The sequence below is a fragment of the Pseudophryne corroboree genome, chromosome 4, assembly GCF_028390025.1.
Source record: "Pseudophryne corroboree isolate aPseCor3 chromosome 4, aPseCor3.hap2, whole genome shotgun sequence".
NCBI lineage: Eukaryota > Metazoa > Chordata > Amphibia > Anura > Myobatrachidae > Pseudophryne > Pseudophryne corroboree.
Window position 1 is genome coordinate 260,919,662 of NC_086447.1, and position 24,025 is coordinate 260,943,686.

The 24,025-nt window shown below is 40.9% G+C and overlaps 1 long non-coding RNA gene across 1 annotated transcript in view; it reads left to right on the forward strand.

Moving 5' to 3' along the window:
- Positions 1 to 23,035, forward strand: part of LOC134911321 (uncharacterized) — a 93,224-nt gene extending 70,189 nt beyond the window's left edge. Inside the window, exons 2-4 of the long non-coding RNA XR_010176478.1 lie at positions 17,412 to 17,441; positions 21,722 to 21,941; positions 22,488 to 23,035. This is a non-coding gene — a long non-coding RNA (uncharacterized LOC134911321). The remainder of the gene's footprint in view (positions 1 to 17,411; positions 17,442 to 21,721; positions 21,942 to 22,487) is intronic.
- The last annotated feature ends 990 nt before the right edge of the window (positions 23,036 to 24,025 follow it).

Genomic DNA, 24,025 nt, shown 5'->3' on the forward strand with positions numbered 1-24,025 from the left:
GTATCAACAAAAAATACTCAGTATAAAACCTGTGTGGCCTATCAATTATGTTCTATATTTATTATGTACTTAGACTAAAATAGGCTGATTGAGCGAAGTAAAGAAACTAGAAAAAAAGTCGTGAGAGAAATATATAGAAATGTGAATAAAGATTTAAAATTATACTCTGTGTCATTATACTCTGTGTCACGTCTATTATTTGACCTTCTATATTCAGAATTCCCATATGTATGCTACCAATAAATTGTATACAAGGATTAATATATATAGTACATTATATATTGGGATTTATAGTGTATAATCCACAAACAGGAGAATACGTGTCTAATTTGTAATATTATGTAACCCTAAATGGTTACGCTCTGGATAATATTTGTTACTTTGTATCCATAATGATCACTTTAGTTTCCTGGATTGTGGCTCATTCATCTAATACCTAATGGATGTGGTGTTTTTATATATATTAGATATTAGCCTGCAACCATACAACATTCAAATAAATGGTTCTAATAATTACACTTGGGATTATAGTTCCCAGCACATGAAGTTATGGTAATATTGCACGTTAGAATCCTGCAGCCATATAATAATAGTAAAGATATTATTACATATCTAAAAATATTTATATTGCCCTGAGGATGCCCGACACCAGAGCGAAATGTGCATTGGTGGACAGTGTGTCACGTCCTAGATGCAATATATATCTATATAATCCCAGCACGATAAATGGTTTACTGATTCTGCATGTGCATGTGCCTCACCGTGGTCTTTATCAAGATAGCGGTGTAGACAGCCTTGTGGGATCGGAGAGGTGTGTAGGAGGTCCGATCATAACGGTCCCATACAGCGGGGACGCCCGTCGAACGAAGTGCACCAAACACACATTTATATGCATGTTTGCACAACAACAAAAATTTGTTCACATCAATATAAGAAACTATAAGTATTCTGGAGCATAGTGTCATTTATTGATGCGGATTGTGGCAATCTATAATAAAGCCTGTACAGTACCAAAAACAAATGGTTAGAAATATTGAATTAGATTTGGAGTAATACTACCTGCAATAACAGGAATTTATATATAATAATATCATTACTATCATTATATGGCTGCAGGATTCTAAAGTGCAATATTACCATCACTTCATGTGCTGGGAACTATAATCCCAAGTGTAATTATTAGAAACCATTTATTTGAATGTTGTATGGTTGCAGGCTAATATCTAATATATATAAAAACACCACATCCATTAGATGTTAGATGAATGAGCCACAATCCAGGAAACTAAAGTGATCATTATGGATACAAAGTAACAAATATTATCCAGAATGTAACTATTTAGGGTTACATAATATTACAAATTAGACACTTATTCTCCTGTTTGTGGATTATACACTATAAATCCCAATATATAATGTACTATATATATTAATCCTTGTATACAATTTATTGGTAGCATACATATGGGAATTCTGAATATAGAAGGTCAAATAATAGATGTGACAGAGTATAATTTTAAATCTTTATTCACATTTCTATATTTCTCTCACCACTTTTTTTCTAGTTTCTTTACTTTGCTCAATCAGCCTATTTTAGTTTAAGTACATAATAAATATAGAACATAATTGATAGGCCATACAGGCTTTATACTGAGTATTTTTTGTTGATACCTGTTTTTAAAATAATAAAATGTATTTTAACAGTAATCAAATTTAAGGGGACGGAGTGCACCCATTTGAACCCAATTTTTTCTTCTTGTTTGTAATTTACAATAGTAGGTACCAACCTGATATCTCTATCACTGTTGAAAACTCGACTATCTACCCTACCCCACAAGCTCGCTGCCTAGGTGTCATCCTTGACTTTGATCTGTCCTTTGTTCTCCACATTCAATATGTCTCAAGATCATGTTACATGCACCTAAAAAACATATCCAAAATAAGACCATACCTTACACAAGACACAGCTAAAACTCGAATCCATGCTCTCATTATCTCCCGCATTGATTATTGCAATAGTCTCCTAACTGGTCTTCCCAAAACAAGACTCTCACCACTACAATCCATTCTGAATGCAGCGGTGAGACTAATCTTCCTCACTAGACGTTCATCGTCTGCAGATCCACTCTGTCAGTCCCTCCAATGGTTACCTGTATTCTACCGTATTCAAAATAAAATAATTTTACTCACACACAAGGCCATTAACCAAACTACACCAACGTACATCACTTTGCTTATCTCAAAATATCTCCCAACCCGATCTCTTCGCTCTTCACAAGACCTGCGTCTCTCATCCACACTCATTACTCGATCCCACTCAAGATCGCAGGACTTTCATCGGGCTGCATCCACTCTATGGAATTCCCTACCATGCATAATAAGACTCTCTTCTAGTCTCCAAACCTGCCAGCATATCAAATTCCAGAACCGCCCACATAACTTTCATAAACCTTCCTATCAAATTGCATCCACTCTGCACAGTCCACACATATCCTCACATGTCTTCTCATTCTTCACTTTCCCTTGCTCTCGAACACGGTTCATCATTGCTGTCTGACCATATCATACAGCCCACCAAGAACCTTTGCAATCTGGTGGACAACTATGCAATAGATAGCACCTTTCCTTGTATATACATGCCTATTTCCCTATAGATTGTAAGCTGGCGAGCAGGGCCTTCCTACCTCTATGACTGTTTATTATTACCCAGTTTTGTTATATCATTGTTATTTCCAATTGTAAAGGGCAACGGACTTTGCTGCATTATATAAGAAACTGTTAATCTATCTATCTATCTATCTATCTATCTATCTATCTATCTATCTATCTATCTATCTATCGGTCTGTCTACCTAATGTGTAAAAGGAAAATTCTGTCTTCTGTAATGTGTAAAAAAGGGGACTCTGACTGCCGTGATGTGTAAAAAGGGCACGCTGTCTGCCGTAATGTGTAAAAAGGGCATGCTGTCTGCCGTAATGTGTAAAAAGGGCATGCTGTCTGCCGTAATGTGTAAAAAGGGGGACGCTGTCTGCCGTAATGTGTAAAAAGGGCATGCTGTCTGCCGTAATGTGTAAAAAGGGGGACGCTGTCTGCCGTAATGTGTAAAAAGGGGGACGCTGTCTGCCGTAATGTGTAAAAAGGGGGATGCTGTCTGACGTAATGTGTAAAAAGGGGACACTGTCTGCCGTAATGTGTAAAAAGGGGACGCTGTCTGACGTAATGTGTAAAAGGGAAATCTGTCCACCGTAATGTGTAAGAGGGGCTGTACCTAGTGTAGTGGCGCTACTGTGCGGTGTAATTTGAATAATGGAGACTACTATAATATGTAATATAAATTGGTATTATTTTGTTGCCACACCCGTTCCCCATGAAGCCACTGCATGCGCCTACGACGTGCACTGCCCCTCTTTTATGTAGAGGGGGGGGGGTGCCGATGCCCTATCTTGCACACAGCTCTAAAATGTCTAGTTACGGCACTGCTCTCTCTGCTGTATCTGAAAAAAAGGGTGCTCTCTCTGCTATAGCTGAAAAAGGGGTGCTCTCTCTGTCTGCTGTATCTGAAAAGGGGTGCTATCTCTGTCTGCTGTATCTGAAAAGGGTGCTCACTCTGTCTGCTGTATGTGAAAGGGGTGCTTTCTGTGTCTGCTGTATCTGAAAAAGGGGTGCTCTCTCTGCTGTATCTGAAAAAAGATAGCTCTCTCTGTTTGCTGTATCTGAAAAAGGGGTGCTCTCTATGTCTGCTGTATCTGAAAGGGGCGCTCTCTATGGGGTAAATTTACTAAGGTGGGAGTTTTTTAGAACTGGTGATGTTGCCCATAGCAACCAATCAGATTGTATCTATTATCTTCTAGAAGCAGCTAGACAAATGTTAAGTATAATCTGATTGGTTGCTATGGGCAACATCATCAGTTCTAAAAAAACTCCCACCTTAGTAAATTTACCCCTATGTATGCTGTATCTGAAAGGAGTGCTCTCTCTGTCGGCTGTATCTGAAAGGAGTGCTCTGTCTGCTGTATCTGAAAAAGAGGTGCTCTCTCTGTTGTATCTGAAAAAGGGGTGCTCTCTCTGTGTGCTGTATTTGAAAAAGGGGTGCTCTCTCTGTCTGCTCAGCTGTATCTAAAAAGGGTGCTCTCTTTGTCTGCTGTATTTGAAAAAGGGATGCTCTGTCTGCTGTATCTGAAAGGGATGATATGTCCATCCATCCAGGCATTTTGTCCCAGTGTAAAATTAAAATAATAAAAGCTAAAAACAAAAAGCCTCAAATTATAATTATATATATAAGGAGGAGGAGGAGGAGGGAGGGGGACTCAGTAGCCGCAGCAGCACTATGTAATTGGTGGCGGCACTGCTGCAGCAGTCCCTTTCCTTTCGCATTGGCTGGCCGGCGCTGCTGTGAATGCTGGGATGCGCTTCCCTCATCCCAGCATTCACAGCGGCAGTGGCCAGCCAATGCGGAAGGAGAGGGACAGCTGCATGCGGTGCCGCCAGCAATTACACTGCGCTGCTGCGGCTCCCTCCTAACCCTCCTTCTCCCCTGCCCCAGGAGCTGCCATCACTGAGGAGCCTGACTGCCTGAGCCAGTGGAGAGATGGTATCTATCATCTATTCTATTCTATCTATCTGTCTGTCTATCTATCTATCTATCTATCTATCTATCTACCTAACGTGTAAAAGGGGGACTCTGCCGTAATGTGTAAAAAGGGGGACGCAGTCTTCCGTAATGTGTAAAAATGGGACGCTGTCTGCCGTAGTGTGTAAAAAGGGGACGCTGTCTGCCGTAATGTGTAAAAAGGGGACGCTGTCTGCCGTAATTTGTAAAAATGGGATGATGTCTGCCGTAATGTGTAAAAAGTAAATCTGTCGACCGTAATGTGTAAAAGGGGATGCTGTCTGCCATAATGTGTAAAAAGGGGAATCTGTCCGCAGTAATGTGTAAGAGGGGCTGTAACTGGTGTAGTGGCGCTACTGTGCGGCGTAATTTGAATAATGGAGACTACTATAATATGTAATATGAATTGGTATTATTTTGTGGCCACACCCATTCCCCATGAAGCCACAACCCTATATTTTTTGTGTGCGTCTAAGGCGCTCACTGCCCCTCTTTTACGTAGAGGGGGGTGCCGATGCCCTATCTTGCACACAGTGCTAAAATGTCTAGTTACGGCACTGCTCTCTCTGCTGTATCTAAAAAAAGGGTGCTCTCTCTGCTATTTCTGAAAAAGGGTCTGCTGTATCTGAAAGGGGTGCTCCTTGTCTACTGTATCTGAAAAGGGGTGCTGTCTCTGTCTGCTGTATCTGAAAAAAGAGAGCTCTCTCTGTATGCTGTATCTAAAAAAGGGGTGCTCTCTGTCTGCTGTATCTGAAAGGGGTACTCTCTCTGCTGTATCTGAAAAGGGGTGCTCTCTCTGCTGTATCTGAAAAAGGGGTGCTCTCTCTGTCTGCTGTATCTGAAAAAAGGGTGCTCTCTCTGTTTGCTCAGCTGTATCTAAAAAAGGGTGCTCTCTTTGTCTGCTGTATCTGAAAAAGGATGCTCTGTCTGCTGTATCTGAAAGGGATGATATGTCCATCCATCCAGGCACTTTGCCCCAGTGTAAAATGAAAATAATTAAAGCTAAAAACAAGAAGCCTCAAATTATAATTATATATATTTTTTTGTTGGTGCTTTACCCCAGTGTACTATACAATTTTTATTTTATTTTCATAAGTATTGAGACACTGCCAGTCAGATCACAGTATTTTATTTCCTACTTATACACGTGTTGTGCAACGCTCTCTGTGAAGGTCAACCGCAGTGTGTAATTATAAATATTTCAGACTCATTTTTGCAACACTGTAACCGCCGGTGTGTGATATAAAAATACTTTAACATATTTCTGACTCATTTGTGCAATGCTGTTGGTGAAGGTCAACCGCAGTGTGTAATTATATATATTTCTGCCTCATTTGTGTGACACTGTAACCGCCGTGTGTGATATAAAAATACATCTACATATTTCTGACTCATTTGTGCGATACTGTTGGTAACGTTAAACCACAGTGTTTATTAACTATTTCTAGTGGGTGGGAGGGCCCAAGAACTTGCACCTCTTTTCTTTACCTTATGTGCTGTTTGGAGCATTGCTGACTGTCTACTTGTATAGGCGACAAAATTTGTATAGTTTATTAAACTACCATCTTGTCTGCCACTGCAGTGCCATTTTATTTCCTAGATGTGCCATGTTGGAAGTTTAAGTGCCACATGTTTGGGCCACCTACTGATGTTGCTTAGCTTAGTCATCCAGCTACCTCGGTGCAACCTTTTGGCCTAAACTGGATGAAAACATCCAGTTTAGCCACCCCCCCAGAGGATTAGCCCTAGCCACCACCCCCGGATGGAATGGGGGGAGGGGGAGATTATTTTACCCTCAGATGTCAGGTTCTACAATGATGCCGGTGTAAGTCATGTGTATGTCGGCATACCAATGACTACTATTTCATACCGAATCCAATAGCATGTCTAAATTTATAGGGACATACAGTATGAGGTTCCATTTTTAATCTCTCACGAGCAGGGCCTTCTTCCCTCAATTGCTTTTCCTTCCTTACCTCACCAAACCTTTGGGTTCAGCCTCCCACTTCTATTTGAGCATTATGACTGCTAACCAAGAAATGTTTATAAACCCTGTCCATGTCCTGCCATGTTTTGTACTGTAAGTCACTTGTTTCTGTTTATGTACTTTGTAAGGGGCATGGAATATTAGATCTACACTAAAAAGGTCTACAGTCAATAGGTCTACCACTAATGGTAGACATGCATAAGGTCAGCAGGGTCCGGAGTCCAGATACTCTTTGTAAGGCACTGCGGACCCCTTGTGGTGCCATATAAATAAAGGATGTTGATAATAATAATAATGATATAAGCCAATGTTTACCCAATATCTGGGCAAACATTGGCATCTCTAGGATATAATCGCCTCCTGTTTTCATTTGTGAGACCTGGGTGCAAAGTCTGAAGACTCAGTCTTGGATCATCATCACGACCATCAGTTGTGATTCATGATGATTTTAGGCAGCGGTCAACCTGCCTACTCAGTCTTGCTGTCGGATCTGGACATCTGAGTTCAGTAAGTCTGAGTCTGCCCCTGTTTTGAAGAATGGTGCAAAGTGCAGCCTCCGCTCCGCCCCCAAATGCTGCTTACAGGGGGGCGGTGAGCGATTTCGCAACACCTTTTCTGCACATGCATAAACCCCAAACATCATATTTGTAGACACATCGGGTTGCATACAAATTTTAAATCAGCCCTCTGTTTTTAGCTATACTACTGTATGATCTTAAACAGGTTTTGGGTATTTGTATATAATGCATTTCTATGTAAAAACAGCTGAATATAGTTCACACAAATCTATCTTTGGACAATGTTTCCTGATGCTAGAGAGTTTTGAGACCTGGCACAAGTTGCCGAGCATTCATCTCTGCCTAGAGCAGTGTTTTCTTATCCTTGTTCAGTCTGCACGAAGCAATGGTAGCTGTTGATTTACACAATGTTTTTATCTGGTATGATTTTTTGATCAATATAAGGTCTGGCAGAGGAGACTTTTCAAGGTTCAATGAACTTTGTAGCTTACAATCAAAATAAAAATTTTCTTCAACAGAGTACAGACGTGTCCTTATATGATGTGGCCATTCGCGCCAAACAGCCCCTCTGAATGCGCCAGGTCCTGGGCAAATCAGCTGCGGACAGTGTATACTTTGCACAAAATGCCTGCCACCTTTGCATAAATAAAACAACTGGGGGTAACAAAACTACTTTTTACATTCCACTGATCAATTTGATGTTCGACTGAGTCTGAATCTGTATACAAAGTGCTACAATGCAGCAGCCGCCTCTTTTTCTCGCGCCAAGTTCCGTTGTGCTGCATCTGCAACTTTGTATGTGTTTAAAACTAATTCCTGTGCAGATAAAGTCATAGCCTAGTGTCTCAAGTGCACTTTGAATTTGGTAGATTTGATGGCGTCCCCAGTCAATTTGATGGCAAATGTATTGTTATTACTTAACTACAATGCAACACAGTGGGGATAACAAAATATTAGAAATGTGCGCTGGCCCTCATGTTTTGGTTACCACCCTCAGTGGGTTTTTTTTTTTATTTTGGCAATACCAACCTTAAGTGTTTTGCTTTAGATTCTGATTTGATTTTGGATTTGTTGAAAATTGCTAAAACAGCTAAAATCATGTCATTTGGACCTATTTTTGTTCCTAAAATATTATTAACCGTAATAATGCTCAATTTTAACTACCTCACAGCTCACAACATTTGTCACCAATATTGGCCAAAGGCCGGCTAGCTAAACTAAGCGAAAGAGCAGTGGCACGAACATATGGCAGTTACTTTAAAAGAATATAGCACATCTATGGAACGTTGTGGCACAGTAGTGACAGACAGGATGGCAGTTTAATAAACTACAGTATACAACCCCATAGAAAGAATGTTTTTAAAAGATGAGGCTTCATGGCAGTACAGGGAAATGGAGGTGGAGTTTTTAGTGTCATGCAGGTAAAGCATTGATTGATTGAAATTGAATAATTTAATTAATTTTGAAAATTTAAATCAAAGTGACATTCTGTTTTACAGCAGCTGAGAAGAGAAAATGCCACAATAGAATATAATGTTAATAGCCAAGGATTCCTGGCAAGGGTTGAAAGAAAATGAATAGTTGCACTGCAGTGCTGCAAACCCAATCCGGCTATCTTACACAGTAACAAATATTAGGATGCTGACTTGCTTTCCATGCTACCCCACTTCTTAATTGGGTAACACACCCCTGTAGTACATTTATAAGGTGCACCAGATAGTCTTAGTATGAGGGATAATATTGTGTTTTTTCTCCTAAATCTAGTCCAAAAGCAGAGATATGTTTTGCTTATCCATGATCTACAAGCTTGCAAGCATTTCTGTTGAATGCTGTGAATAAGTTATCTTGTACATATTACTGAATGATCCTAAATATGCTCCATAATTCTGTTATTTTTCTTATTTTTTTTTTGTGAGGTGCCACATTATTTCTGGTTAAAAATGTGTTGCAAATTAGTACTGTATTAGAGCAACATAACCAATAAAATTGTTTGTCGATGTAAAAAAGACCATCAACAATGCCCACCGCCCACCCAAAAAAAACAGCATTATAGAATTAGTATTTTATGCAATTAATTTATTATTCACTGCCAGTCAAGCACACACAAGACAGCATGATAAGAACAAAACATGAGCTGGTAAAGGATCGACTTGTCAGCGTTCAAAGTCTTACCGGTACGCTGGGGCCGCGGGGCAGGCTTCTCTGGCAGTGTGCGGGCAGCAGCGGAGGTGGGCTGCTGCGCTGGGTCCGTGGGCAGCAGTGGCGGCGGTGAGGGGGTCCGCTCGTGGCGGCGGGTCGCTCTTGCTGAGCCGTTGCTAGGAGACCAGAGGCAGTGAGCAATGTGGCCTTGCAGAAAGGTCTGTATTACTGGGCGCCGCCATGTTGGAGACCAAGTTTTAAGCATAGTTCCTGTTTCCTGTTTCTTCCAGGCAATCCAGGGGAAGCTCCCCTTATAAAAGGGGGCTGTTTTAGGACAGGGACGCCAGTGCTTCAAGTTACAACCCTGTTGTAGGTGCTTTAGCCTGTGCTCCCAGGATCCTTGTCGAATTCTGGTTACTCCTGCTCCTGCTTGGTTGGTTCCCTATTGCTGCTGCAGTCCTGCCAATCCTAACCTGCTACTGCCTGTGGAAGCGCTCCTGGAAAACCCGGTCCAGCAAGACTCTTTGGGCACAGTCAGCCCCGGGTCTTCTGCCTCGTCTTTCAAGCCACACTTCACAGTTCTACTTCACCAGCTACGTCTTTGTACCACCGACCACAACCTGCAGATTGTTATCTTCAGCCTCATCCTCCAAACCACAGTCCACAGTCCTTGTCTCCAGCCACGTCTTCAACTACCATCCACAGTTCCACAGTTCATTATTCACAACCTCGTCTTTCAAGCCACAACCTGCAGTTCTTTATCCGCAACTACGTTCTTTAACCATTGTGCTCCAGCCACAGTTCTCTACCTCAGCCCTGTACATAATAAATACTATTTATTGACTTTCAACCCCACCTACGTTCTTCATTGCTCCGTGTCCCATGCGAAGGAACTATATCCAACCCCCTCATCTTGTTCACCCACAGCCATCTACCTTCTCGGGCAAGTCTCAGCTGTCGGATCCTCAAACTTTGCTAGACGTGACACGACTTGTGAGAGATACTGTAGAAGACCATCACCAATGCCCCAGAAAAATACAGCCCACAATAAAAAGAAAAAGGGCATGCATAGTATAACAAAACAAGCAGTTCAGCAACTTTGATATTGAAGTGCTTGGTTTGTTTGGCCCCCACAAACAAAGCTACCCATGGGCTTAAGATGGCTAACAGTGTTGTTATTCATTGTCACATTTGCAACGTCAGACTGAAGTTAGCTAACGCGGACACCCCTAGACTCTCCGCAGGGATTTGCAAAGTTTCTGACCACACAGGTTGCTGTGTGTTCTTTTTTGATTTGGACATGGAGTTGTCTGTTTTAAAGGTGACACATCTACAGTAGGTATGGAATACAAGGTTATAGAAGATGCCTGACTGTGTTTAGCCCTGGCTTTTGCAATAAGCCTTTTATTGCATGAAACAGCAGTAGCAGGACCACTACTCACAAAGACAGGCCATGGTCTGAGCCTTTCCTTGCCACTGCTTGTGGTGTATCGTACAGTATGTTGTCAATTTTTTATTTTTTGTTGGTAAATTTTCTTCTCATATTTAGAGTTAATGTTTTCTTGATCATTGTGAAATACTGTTTAGATTTAAAGTTCCCTTTCATACACCTTCTTTCCACTTGACCACCTTTAGCAGATGTTGAAGAAGTACTACACTATGACTGGCAGCAGCCGGGGCACTAGGACTGTGTTGCTCCTGCTCTTCTATAGACCGATCCATGATTGTTTTTATTTTATAAACCAGGACACGCAACTGTTCTGATATTCTGTATGAATTGTGCAGACAAAGCTAATGCCAGTATTGGCCTGTATTTTGAATAACACGGATCTTTCTGACTGCACTACCCCCAGCTTTCTATCTACTAGACAAGCTGCCATCACTATTATTGCCACTTTTACCTACCCAAAGCTCAGAATAAGGGGTAACTCTGGTTTTATATATATATATATATATATATATATATATATTAGAGATGAGCGGGTTCGGTTCGTCGAGATCCGCACCCCCCCGAACTTCACCTATTTTACACCGGTCCGAGGCAGCCTCGGACCTTCCCGCCTTGCTCGGTTAACCTGAATGAGGCCGAACATCATCATCCCGCTGTCGGATTCTCGCAAGATTCGTATTCCATATAAAGAGCCGCGCGTCGTCGCCATTTTCACTCGTGCATTGGAGATTGAACGGAGAGGACATGGCTACGTTCTCTCCCTGAAAAGCTCCATATCTGTGCTCAGTGTGCTGCAAATATCTGTGCTCAGTGTGCTGCAAATATCTGTGCTCCGTGTGCTGCAAATATCTACGTTCTCTGCCTGAAGAGCTCCATATCTGTGCTCATTCTGCTGCAAATATCTACGTTCTCTGCCTGAAAAGCTCCATATCTATGCTCAGTGTGCTGCAAATATCTGTACTCAGTGTGCTGCATTGTGGGGACCACCAGTATAAAATTATAGTTGTACAGTACAGTTGGCCATTGCTGTATCTTGCAGCTCTGTGTCAGACTCAGTTCTAGACAGTATCCTAATCATCAGTGCTCAATATCTAGTGCATTGTTATGTGACCAATATATACTATATATATATATATATATATATATATATATATATATTATATATAGTAGTACAGTGCAGCATTTTGGTGACCACCAGTATAGTAGTACAGAACAGTAGTCCATTGCTGTATCTTGCAGCTCCGTGTCATTTCAAGTATCCATATCTGTGATGCATTGTTGTGAGCAGTATATATAGTAGTACAGTGCAGCATTTTGGTGACCAACAGTATATAGTTGTACAGTACAGTAGGCCATTGCTGTATCTTGCAGCTCCATGTCACTGCAAGTATCCATATATGTGCTGCATTGTTGTGAGCAGTATACATAGTAGTACAGTGCAGCATTTTGGTGACCAACAGTCTATAGTTGTACAGTACAGTAGGCCATTGCTGTATCTTGCAGCTCCATGTCACTGCAAGTATCCATATCTGTGCTGCATTTTTGTGAGCAGTATATATAGTAGTACAGTGCAGCATTTTGGTGACCAACAGTATATAGTTGTACAGTACAGTAGGCCATTGCTGTATCTTGCAGCTCCGTGTCACTGAAAGTATCCATATCTGTGCTGCATTGTTGTGAGCAGTATATATAGTAGTACAGTGCAGCATTTTGGTGACCAACAGTATATAGTTGTACAGTACAGTAGGCCATTGCTGTATCTTAAACAAATAAACAGAGAAAAATTCAGCACCTCTGGCTAGTCAGGGCCAGTACTTCAAATCAATATAAATTAATATAAATTATAACTAATTCCACATATACATTCAGCAGCTGTTTAAGGGATTACTCAACCCTTTAGGAAAACACAAGACAAACCATTACAACAGCGCTAATGTACATGTGTAAAAAATGTATTACCACAATTTAAAAATGGATTTATCAATTAAAACCGGACCGAATAAAAACATGCAAATTAGCAAAACATGGAAACTTATGCAAAAAATCCAATTACACTTCGACTGCAGTAATATATGCAATTAGAAACAAGCCATTAATTCATTAGTCCCATATTAATTAAAGACTCCGTATGGTTGAAATAGGCATATTCAAATAGCATTACATGCCCAGTCCGTGGCGAATGGATTAGTCCAACTTGATGTTAATATGTTAGTAAGATTCACAAGCTTGATAATTAGAAAGTTATGTAGCAAGCAGACACAGTGAGCATTTATATCACCTGTGAATTTAACCCCGCTTCCACCAACACATCGTCTCTGAGGAAGCCGCCGAGTTGCTAGAAGGCAGAGAAACGCGTAAGACATCCTTTTAAATATCCGGTACCGGTATTTGGGACTCTGCAAATTGTTCTACAAAAAGCCCCCCCTTTGGATACTCCGGATATGGCACCTCGAGTGTGCTGAAGGCACCAGGAGCCCTCCCTTCCTATGCATTGGTGGAAGCGGGGTTAAATTCACAGGTGATATAAATGCTCACTGTGTCTGCTTGCTGCATAACTTTCTAATTATCAAGCTTGTGAATCTTACTAACATATTTACATCAAGTTGGACTAATCCATTCGCCACCGACTGGGCATGTAATGCTATTTGAATATGCCTATTTCAACCATACGGAGTCTTTAATTAATATGGGACTAATGAATTAATAGCTTGTTTCTAATTGCATATATTACTGCAGTCGAAGTGTAATTGGATTTTTTGCATAAGTTTCCATGTTTTGCTAATTTGCATGTTTTTATCCGGTCCGGTTTTAATTGATAAATCCATTTTTAAATTGTGGTAATACATTTTTTACACATGCACATCATTGCTGTACCTTGCTGCTCTGTGTCACTTCTAGTATCCATATCTGTGCTGCATTGTTGTGACCAGTATATAGTAGTACAGTGCAGCATTATGGTGACCACCAGTATATAGTAGTACCTTACAGTAGGCCATTGCTGTATCTTGCAGCTCCGTGTCAGACTCAGTTCTATTCTCCGGATCAGTGCTCAATATCTTTGCTGCATTGTGGGGACCAGTATACTACAGTACAATAGTCCAGTGCTGTTCTCGCTGCTCAGTGTCAGTTCTCCGTAGTATCATCAGTGATCAGTATAATCCGTTCTCAGTATAATCAGTGCGCTGTTAGAGGTGCGCCCGTTTTCCGCCATTAGTTCATTGGAATTTAGACAATTGATGAAGTTATTGTGTCCCCGGTACAAAATCCCATCTAGATTCCACTTCATTAGGCAGGTGATAGCGAGATTTTACCAATTAATATTAGTGATTTATAATTATTAATTACAGTGATCTTGCCAAATATTTCCAGTGATTTTGTCATTTTCTTCCAGTGATTTGGACAAATAATACCATTGATTAGAACGAATAATTCCTGTGATTTCGTCATTTTCTTCAAGTGATTTGGACCAATAATACCTTTGTTTATAATGAATAATTCATGTGCTTTTGTCATTTTTCTTCCAGTGATTTGGACCAATAATACCATTGATAAGAATGAATAATTCCTGTGATATTGAGGTGTTTGTGCCGCTTAGCTTAGCCATCCAGTGACCACAGTGCACCTCTTTTTCTCTTTCCTTTGCATCATGTGCTGTTTGGGGACTATTTTTTTAAGTGCCATCCTGTCTGACACTTCCGTATATGTCCAGTGGTACTGCCATTTGATATAATTCCCGACATTACTGCCATTTAATTCCAGTGATTTTGTCATTTTCTTCCAGTGATTTGGACCAATAATACCACTGATTACAACGAATAATTCCTGTGATTTTGTCATTTTCTTCCAGTGATTTGGACCAATAATACCATTGATTAGAACGAATAATTCCTGTGATTTTGTCATTTTCTCCCAGTGATTTGGATCAATAATACCATTGATTAGAACGAATAATTCCTGTGATTTTGTCATTTTCTTCCAATGATTTGGACCAATAATACCATTGATTAGAATGAATAATTCCTGTGGTATTGAGGTGTTTGTGTCACTTAGCTTAGCCCTCCAGCGACCACACTGCACCTCTTTTTCTCTTTTCTTTGCATCATGTGCTGTTTGGGGTCAATTTTTTTAAGTGCCATCCTGTCTGACACTGCAGTGCCAATCCTAGATGGGCCAGGTGTTTGTACCGGCCACTTGGGTCGCTTAGCTTAGTCATCCAGAGACCTTGGTGCAAATTTTAGGACTAAAAATAATATTGTGAGGTGTGAGGTGTTCAGAATAGAGTGGAAATGAGTGTAAATTATGGTTATTGAGGTTAATAATACTATAGGATCAAAATTACCCCCAAATTCTATAATTTAAGCTGTTTTTGAGGGGGTTTTGAAAAAAAAACACCCGAATCCGACAACATTTTTTAAGGGAGGTTTTGCCAAAACTCATCCAAATTCAAAATGCGGCCACGGAACCGAATCAAAAACTAAAACACAAAACCCGAAAAATTTCCGTTGCACATCTCTCATATATATATATATATATATATATATACATACAGGTTGAGTATCCCTTATCCAAAATGCTTGTGACCAGAGGTATTTTGGATATCGAATTTTTCCGTATTTTGGAATAACTGCATACCATAATGAGATATCATGGTGATAGGACCTGAGCACAGAATGCATTTATGTTTCATATACACCTTATACACACAGCCTGAAGGTCATTTAATACAACATTTTTAATAACTTGTGTTTTAAAATAAGTTGTGTACATTGAGTCATCAAAAAACAAAGGTTTCACTACCTCACTCTCACTCAAAAAAGTCCATATTTCGGAATATTCCGTATTTCGGAATATTTGGATATGGGATACTCAACCTGTATATATATATATATATATGTATATATATATATACACACTGCACACAGATCTGAGCCCTCTGTAGGATTTCTCAGTTATGTTTGATTGAAAATTAAGTCTGTATTACCAAGACTTTTCTCTACAACCCAATCCTACTATGTGATTATCTAGGGTGACACAGAGGAGAGACAGCTTAATTACAGAGCACTAATTATTTTAAAATATTTGAGTACTAGTAACCTCCCTCTATTTTTAATGTGGTCAGCACTTCTGATCTATCTAAAAAAAACCTCTTACCAGTATACAACAAGAGTTGGAGATTTGTACTCCAATTCTAGATCTCTTTCACATTTAGGTTTATAAGCCAGTTTTAATTTTCCACACTGATCTGTTGGCCTCACTTGATGTGTGAAGCACATGGAAGCTATGTTATTTTAGAAGATACCTACCCCCGAAGAAGTCCTATTTGGACGAAACGCATAGGGTTTATCAAAATTCTCGTTCACCACCCGACTGTAAGAGTTTCCACCCTAGAGCTCACACCTTTTAAGGTGTGGGTGGCTAAATTTGTCAACTACACTAACGTTGAATTATGTGCATGTGTTTTTATTGTTAATTTTATAATTGTTCTATAGGAATTGTGCATTGTTAACTACCTCTGAACCTGTATAATAAATTGTCTGGTATCTTATACTAATTGATTCTCTCAAAAATTCTTTGGGTGACTTTTTGGTGAGAGGGTATAGCCATAGGACCCCATTGGGGTTATCTGAAAAGGTTGAAAAATTAAGAAGACCTCTGAATAAAAGCCCCGAACTGGGCATACTTCATACATTCAGACAAATCCATATATCAGCGCACTCTGGAATTTATTGTTTGTATGTATGTGTGTATGATATATATACATATATATGTATATATATATATATATATATATATATATATATAATAGAGATGAGCGGGTTCGGTTCTCTGAACCGAACCCTCCAAATTTCACGCTCCGAGTCCGGATCCGATTCTTAATTCAAATATGTGATTAGAATTTTTCCATCAGTCATAGTCTGTTTGTTACAGTTACTTCTCTCTTTTCATATATTAGTGCTCTTTATGGCCTGTCATACACACACAGGCAGACAGACAGGGGCATACCAGCAATATGTATTCAACTGGTTGCTATTTCCGCTTTACTATCATTAGAGGAATTACATCTAAAACAAAATATGCAGTCAACTATCCTAACTTGCCATCTATAATGAGACCTGATTTTGCGACCATAAGTGATAACTCTGATCTAGCTCATACTCAGTGGTGAATTTCCCATTAAGCATGTGAGGTACGTACCTAGGGGCAGCACTTGTATGCTTATGTTAGTACTGTCAGCCCGAAATGTACCAGCAACTGCAAAATATTTCCACTGTACTGTACCATATGCAGTCTTGATTGGAGTGTAAATGGGTAGGGTATGCATGACTGGATACTTCCACCGGGGGAAGAAGCCCACTGTAGGCTCGCTGCGCTTGACACGCTGCAGGCTTGGTGGACACCCAGGAGTGGGAATAGTCCCTTTTGGTCGGCATGCCAACCATCGGGATTCTCAGGGGGTGGGATGTAGGGGTCACATAACTGCATCCTATGCAACTGGGTAGGACATGCACATACTGCCCCTGTAAGCTGTCCTACTTAGTAAATATGTATACTCACAATAATTAAAAATAAAAAAATGTCATAGTCTCTTTTTTATTCTATTAAATTGGCTATCATTAAATGAGAGCGTATAACCTCTCAAGGATATCTTAATGATCTTATTCAGGATTTAAACTTGTTTAATCAACAATTTGAACTTTTATGTTACAGGCTCAAGGATGGAATCTATTCCTCAAAGATGTAAGAATATGCAGTTATTGTACCCACCATAGAGATTTCAAAGACTAATTCTCTGAAGAAAAAAGTGCATTTTTTTTTGTAAGAATGTTTGTTTTCATATGAAGGTTATTGGACATTGACCAGATGAGTGGCGATTGTTCATAGACTCATCCAAAGTTTGTTGGCTGTGCTTCTGCATAATGGCAATAAATTCCCATCAATACCTGTAGCGCATGCCGCTTAAATGAAAGAGATGTATGAAAATATGAATTTGTTAGAAAAAATCCAGTCTGAAAAATATAAGTGGAATATCTTTGGTGATTTGAAGATCATTGCTTTATTGCTTGATTTGCAACTGTGGTACACTAAGGGGCAAATTCAGACCTGATCGCTGCTGTGTGCTTTCGCACAGTGGGCGATCAGGTCTGAACTGCGCATGCGTATGCACCACAATGAGCAGGAGCGATGATCTGCAGTGCTGGGGAGCGATGGGAAGCGATGGGATGGTGCGAAAAATCTGATCGCACTGGTGATCGCAAGAAGATTGACAGGAAGAGGGTGGGTGGCAACTGACCATTTTCAGGGAGTGTCCGGAAAAACGCAGGAGGGACCCAGCGTTTTGTGGGAGGAATCATGACATCAGCTCTGGCCCCGATCATCGCAGCGGCTGAGTAAGTCTTGGGCTGTGCAGAGACTGCACAAACTTCTGTTTGTGCAGCGCTCCTGCACATGTGATCGCACACCAGCACAGCGAATTCCCCCTCCCCCTGTAGGCGGCAATGTAAAAAATGCACCCTAGCGATCAGGTCTAAAGTAAGTGATACAAAACTGAAAGAAGGAATTTTTATAGGGCCACAAATAATATCAGTAATGGATGATAAAAAATTTTAAGAAGCGTTAAATCCGCTGGAAAAGCAGCCTCATTGTTTTTCAAAAATATCTGTCCTTGTTTTCTTGGAAATCATGAAGCAAAAAATGATTGTGACATAGTGAGTGATCTAGTGAATTCATACATAGCTGTAGGATGCAACATGCAGGGCCGCCATCAAGTGGGTACTATGTGTACACTTGTCCCGGGCTTGGCCACTCTGACAGAGAGTGGAGGGCCCGGGCCGCTCGTACTGCCCGCCCGCCGCTGCTGCTAATCCTGGCGCCAGCGTATCTGCCCACGGCCACCGCTGCTGCTATTCCCAGGCCACTGCCCACCGGCCGCTGGCCGCGCTGCAGTTACTTTTAAGCAAGCTGCAGGAGAAAGATCCCTGTCAGCTTGCTGTAGAAGTTTATTCTTGTACGGCGTGGCGTGACGTTATGACGTCACACCGCACTAATGCAGAGAAGAGGAGCCACAGAGCCGGACTGTGAGAGGAGCAGAAAGGAGCAAAAGAGGAGGACGGATTTCCACCGCACGTATGTAGTGTGTAATATTGAGGAAGTCAGAAGGGGGCCTGGGGCTTGCTGTGAATAAAAGTCTAGGAGGACACAGGGCATACTGTATGTACACTGTGAGTCCAGGACTCGTCCATAGGGGGTCGGAGGGCTGCCTGGCTGTGTTTTCCACTGATTAAATGAAAGCCTATGAAAGGATACAGACAGGTTTCAGATCATCAGCTATGCATCTGCAAACTTCTCAAAGGTCTATTTACTTTTTAAGAGAGATTACATTTATCAAGTGACAAATATGTTAAAACTGTGCTTAAAATGCTATATGTCATCCCCTCAAAGTACCCTAGCCTCCCTGCCCCTACCCTAACCCTATACCTCCCTTGTTGGTGCCTAACCCTTCCTTCCCCACTGCCTAAACCCCTAACCCTCCCCGCTTGGTGCCTATCCTCCCCTTGAAAGTGCCTAGCTCTAACCCCCACTCCCTGGTACCAAACCATAACCTTCCCGTGCCTGCATCCTAAACCTAACCCCCTACCCCCACCCCACCCCCTGTAGGCAGTGGTGAATTTCCCATTAGGCACGTGCACTTGTATGATTGTGTTGGTAATATAAGCACATAATATACCAGTTACTGCAGAATATTTCCACTTTACTGTACCATATGCCATCTTGAACAGAGTGTAAATGGGTAGGACAGGGGCAGTGTGCGCATGTTAATATATATATACATTATTTAAAAAAAAAGTCAGTTACTGTCAGGCCCAGCGCTACCCGCTCAGCAAGGTCTGCAAAGCAGGGAGGAGCTCTTCCTTCTCTGCTACCTTGCTGATGTACAGTGCTGCCGCATGCAGCAGCCTGCACCTGTCACACTGTATGACAGGCTGAGGTGCTGGCAGTATGATGAACAGAAGCTCTTCGGTTACTGTGATTTCCTTCTGTGTCAGGACCCTCCCCCAACCCCTTGCTTGCTCCTCCCTGCTGTGCTTGTCAAGCTGGAAGATAGGCAGCAGTGTGCCCCCCCCCCCTCTTCCCTCCCCTCTGTGACTGAAGAAATAGCAGTCTTCAGCACTGCCCCCCCTCCCCTCTCTCTCCTCCATCAGTAGTGGATTCAAGTATGGGGCAGTGCACGGGTAGTCATGTGATGTACACCTGACTGTGTACTGCAAGAGGGGGGCCCCTGCCTATTTTGTCAGTCCCAGGCCCCACAATTCCTGATGGCAGCCCTGGCAACATGTCTTTAAAACTTCACTTCTTGGACTCCCACCTAGACTTCTTCCCAGAATATCTTGGGACTATCAATGATGAGTATGGCGAGCATTTCCATCAGCAGATTTCTTTGATGGAAAATATGAACCAAGGCAAAAATCACCTCCAAAATGGCCACCACACATGTGCAGTAATAACATCTCTGGAACATGGTGGACGCCATGTTTCTGGAGACCTGCACATGAGAAGTACACTCTGGCACATAGCTGGAGCCTACTGTAGTAAATATGAAAGAACCACCTGGCTATTCTATTCTATGTGTTGCTGGATACAGGATGCAAATAGGACACAGCCACCAAACCAACACGTTTCTATGGTCAAGTCTTGATCATCGAAATGCTTTGTGTGGTGGCGTGGGTCCTATTTGCATCCTGTATCCAGCAGCACATAGCATGTGGTGTGTGGAAATAACATCTACTCCATCTGTGAGAGAATTCCCATGGAAATATTTACATCAGAAAAAACAAAGAAACCATCATGTTCATAGAAATTCTTTGACTCATATAAGGACACATGTAAGCATTTGACTTTTAGACGCACATGGTGTCTGTGGGCCCTATAAGGCGGTTTCCCGGCAATACAGGGGATTAAGGCTTACAACTACACCTTTATAAGCTTTTCATCCATTTGTTCATGTGAGCCTCATGGTCTACAACTACCATTGTACAGGGTGAATCCCATATTCTTAAAGGAAAAGAACAACCCCATTTCTGGGTGTCAATCCTTTTGTCTTGGAATTTATGTACTTTCTCCATTGGTATTAGACCAACTGGTTGGAAGGCAATCACGTTTCCGGTTGCTGGGATCCCATTTGTCAGGATACCAATGCCGAAATCCCGACACCCGCTGAAATACCGGCAGACAGAATCCCGACTGCCACCAAGAATCCTCACTCAGGTGATGGTCCACACCACTACCCAAGGGGTAATATAACCCTGTGGTGACCTAAGGTCACCACTGGGCCCGAAGCATTGCGAGCAGACACACTGCACTCACCACCGGTATTCTGGCTGTCGAGATCTCGCTGTCGGTCTCCTGACCACCGGGCTCCTGACAGCCAGAATATCATACTGAATCCAACTGGTTAATTCATTTTTTGTTCCTTTCCCTCATATAAAGAATGACTTTTACTGTATGTAAGAAAATAATTTTGGACTTCCTGTTTAAATGTATTTTGAACTGTGTTTGAATTGTGGCAATAGATCCTACAATGGAGCGCAAATAACTTTTTGTAGTATGTTCTTACATGCCTACCAGTTGACACCCAGTAATGCCTATTTGATGGATTGAGAGAAGCAGCAGAGATGCATTCAGAACCGCTCAGAGATACGCAAAAATGTGTATGTTTGCTGCGGCACATGCAGACTCTGCACAAAATCTCTAGATGCGGCCGCATTCAGGCTTTTGTGTGACTCAGAATGAGGTCCTTAGTATTCAATCTTTAGAATGTAGGCTCTCATGAGCAGGGCCCTCAACCCTCATGTGCTTATCCTTCTCTTACTTAAACATCCTCAACAGCACCTAATCCCACTGTTTTCTGCCTCTCTAATATGTATGTCAGTGTTATTTACACTAGACTTGTCCTATATTGTCTTCAACTGTAAGTCACTATTGTCCTGTTTTGATTTTTCATTTAAATTCTCTGTCATTAGGTGCTGCGGATCCCTTGTGGCGTGATATAAATAAAGGATAATAATAAAATTCAATAGCAGAGACGTTTTTATCAGTGGAATAAAACAAGCCAAAGCACCTTTAAACAATGAAACATTTACTGAATATTGAATGCAAATGGCTTCATGTTTCAACCAGCCAAAGAATCCACATTTTTCAGTCCCTGAAGTCTAAATTACAACAAACTTTCCAACATCTAAGGTAACCTGCAGTGTCCACTAGGGTAAGGCACATTTTTAAATAAGGGAAAGTTGAGTACATACAGTACATCGAATGCCATAGCAAATTGAAAATATGAGTTCCTGCTGCTTCTTTAGGTAATATAACCTCTTTAGGTAATATAGCAGAAGAAACTCTGACATCTCATTAATGATCTACTGAGAGGTTAATTTCACATAATAAGCAATTGCTTTCATCTGAACTGTTTTGTATCATGGGGTTTATGGAAACATATCTTTTGTAAAGGTTCAGTTGTCTAATCAATACAACATGTCAACCAAAAGCAGTCAAGCAACTGCCAGTTTGCTCATCTACCACAGGACAATTGTTCGAATGAATATTCACAAGTTGTAGAGGATATTCAAAAATGTATGAGCTACTTATTTAGTAATCAGAAGGGCTATTACAGCATGAAAGCCTTTTAGTTGATCTCCTTGTATGTAGGTAACATATAATTATATTTGCCACCGTAAAGATACAGTATGCTTTCAGATTGTACTACTACTAACTACACATTTTTTTTTGTAGCCAATGTACCATGTGCTCCCAAACTCACAGCAAGACATGGATCCGAATTTGCCATCTGTCTACTCATGTGATGTGTGAGGACAATGATGCATATGGCACAAGCAGTGTCATGTTGCAAATAGAGAAGCAAGAAGAAAGCCACAGACTGAGAGCTATATAGTAAAGCTATATAGTAATGTAGGGTGGGGTGAGGCAGAGCCTTTACTGTCATACTAACATTTGTGCCAGAGTTTCTACTGTATAAAGTATATGAAATATCTACTTTGTATTATTCTAATAATTTTTATAGCCAAAACTCTGGAGTAAAAAGTCTATGGCCGGTGAGGCAGTGCCCCCCCTGCTTATCTTTTCATCACATCTCTGATCAAAACTCACCAAATTTCCAGGAGTTTATACTGCTGCTTCTGTGTATAATGCCGACATGTACCCTTTGGCTTATATATTGCGGGTAAATCTGGCTCTGGTACTAGCCAGTGCCTCCTGAGCCATTTACCTCACTGCACGTCCTTGGTAGAAGGTGCATGGTCCCCAACATGTTATGCTTCTTTCACAATCCTGCAGAAAAGCTGATGTGTCAAATGTACAGTTTTTACATCCAATTTGTTTGTAGTGCTCTTTTATTTTCTCCTAGCTCTAAGTGAAAACAGGCATTATATAATTGGTGATGGTAACAGGGAAACCAATTTAATGAGACAAAACATTTATATTTTACACAGATCTTAAATATGTTGTTTTTCTGATTTGTCTGGCTGTGTCTTGCCTTCAGTGATAGAGGGAAATAAAGAGGGGACAACCAGAGACATAAAGCAATTGGGCAAGACTTACAGAGAGATGAGTTTTAGAAACCAATGGGATCTGCTGCAGATTGCTGGTGGGTTCATGGTCAAAACCACTATATTTCTATTCAAAACTAAACCCAGTGTTGTTCCCCACTCTTTTCTAAACCCTGATCCCACAGCAAACTTATCACAATCCAGCAAAAATGCTGCCTTTTTATATTGCTTCAAGGATCATTGGATCCATGCAGACTCCTATATATTGTTTTGTTGTAGAAAAGAAAATGAAAAACAACAACTTTGCTTGCCTCACAAAATGATAACCAGCAATAGGCTTTTAAGCCCAGGTTTATAGTTGACAATTAGGCAGCCAAAGAGCATGGGGTCTACTTTGATCTTTCACTAGCCAGCACTAGGTTTTACCAGTCAGGGCTGGCCACTATAGCAGTGGTACAAACAGTGTGGGCTTCCCCTGCAATAGTGCCAGCTAGCCCTAGGCCAGTCAGTATGTGGCTAGGTTTGTACCGGCAAAAAAGAAATTGAACCACAACCTAGAAGAAACCATCTTTGTGTTAACAGCACTTGGCTTAATCCCTGGGCTGTGGGTGTTGTTTTTGTATTATTATTATATTATTATTATTATTATTATTTTTAATAATAATAATAATACTAATAATAATAATAATAGTAGTAGTAATAATAATAACAAATATTGCATTTTACTGTTGTAGTAAAGGTTCCAACAAGCCTTACCATGCTAAG